The sequence below is a fragment of the Passer domesticus genome, chromosome 5, assembly GCF_036417665.1.
Source record: "Passer domesticus isolate bPasDom1 chromosome 5, bPasDom1.hap1, whole genome shotgun sequence".
Lineage (NCBI taxonomy): Eukaryota > Metazoa > Chordata > Aves > Passeriformes > Passeridae > Passer > Passer domesticus.
Genome location: NC_087478.1, coordinates 17,464,718 through 17,466,188, shown reverse-complemented (window position 1 = coordinate 17,466,188; position 1,471 = coordinate 17,464,718).

The window sequence follows — 1,471 nt, the reverse complement described above, 5'->3', positions numbered from 1 at the left end:
ACAAATTATCACAGATTGTTCCCTCAAGTTCAAACATAAGAATGCATTTAGTGAAGCTTATGGGATGAGTATGTGGCTCTAATACTTGATATTTTCACTAAAAATCCCAAATAATAGAAAAAAGATTAAGTTCCAAAGGACTGAAAGCATTTTTGAATATAGGACTAGAATTCAAAATTATTTTAGTTATTTGAAAAAAAATTACATGGAGAAAAAAAAAGTCATCCTTGTAAGAAGAAGACCAAAATCACACCATTGGAAAATAATCTTGATAGGACAGAAAGTGGTAAATAAGTTTAATTTTAGGAAAGGTGGTTAAAACTGTGGTGAGTTACTATAAAGTCTGTGTGTCCAGACCACAAATTTCACATGTATATTTACAACCAAATGCAACAGTTTTAAATTTCAACAAGGGATCTTAATTTAAGATGTCAAGAAGAGGTTCCTAACAATGAAATAGTGAAACCCTGAAATCTACTGTGTGGGATGATCATGAGAACTCCAGTTTTGAAGGCCTTTCAGGATAAATTAAGTATGGTGTCAGGAATCCCATAGGTAGAACTGATCTTTTCTTGGGCAAGGAGACTGACTGAGTGATTTTCTGAGGTGTTTTCTAGCTCAACTACATCAGTTATGTCTAGCACCATTCTGGCGTTGTTTGAGCTGCTGAATCTAAGGCTTCATCTTCTTCTTGAGGTCCAGTCGTGCTCCATGTAACAGTGTGAGACAGGTAAAATAATTATTTAAAGCAGGATATTCAGACCTCCAATTTCTGAAGGAGGGAACATAAAGGATTAAAGAAGTTTAAACAGCATGGGATACTGTTTGACGATTTGAGGTGGAACTTCACATTGTTGCTTTGGAAAATCTAATACCATATCAAGAAAAACTGATAAAACCTAGAAAAATCCAGTCCTCTTTTTAAAAAAAGACATTGGAGACAATAAAGGTAGACAAATAAGAATTTTGGTCTACATCACAGGTGCTAACATCTGGGAATTGAAGACCAAACAACACTTGAAAATACCATGAAGTTATGAAAATGTTTCACCATGTACCAGAATCATGAAGACCCAAGTCTAAGAAGGGTCTCTTTTTTTTTGTTCCTTGAAATACTTTATTTTTATTCAAGATAGTATGGCTACCTTGAGTAAAAAAACCCTTTTCCTTCTTCATTATAACTATTTTATGTTTTAGAGAAAGCTGCTGGTTCATGGGCAATTCCAATGGCTGTACTCAGATTAGGAGAATACATCTGTAAAAGATACTTTGCTTTTACTAGAGAGTGACTTTTCTGAACTTTTCTTTCTCTTGTATAATCACTTTGGCAAGTTTTCTGCCAAAGATTCAAGTAAACTGAAGAGAGAAATGATTGCATAGGGAATAATATCGCAACTGTTTTAATCACAAGAAGTTCTGACGGAATAATCCTGGGTTTCTTTTATTGCTTTCCAGGGTTGAGGTACCAGAA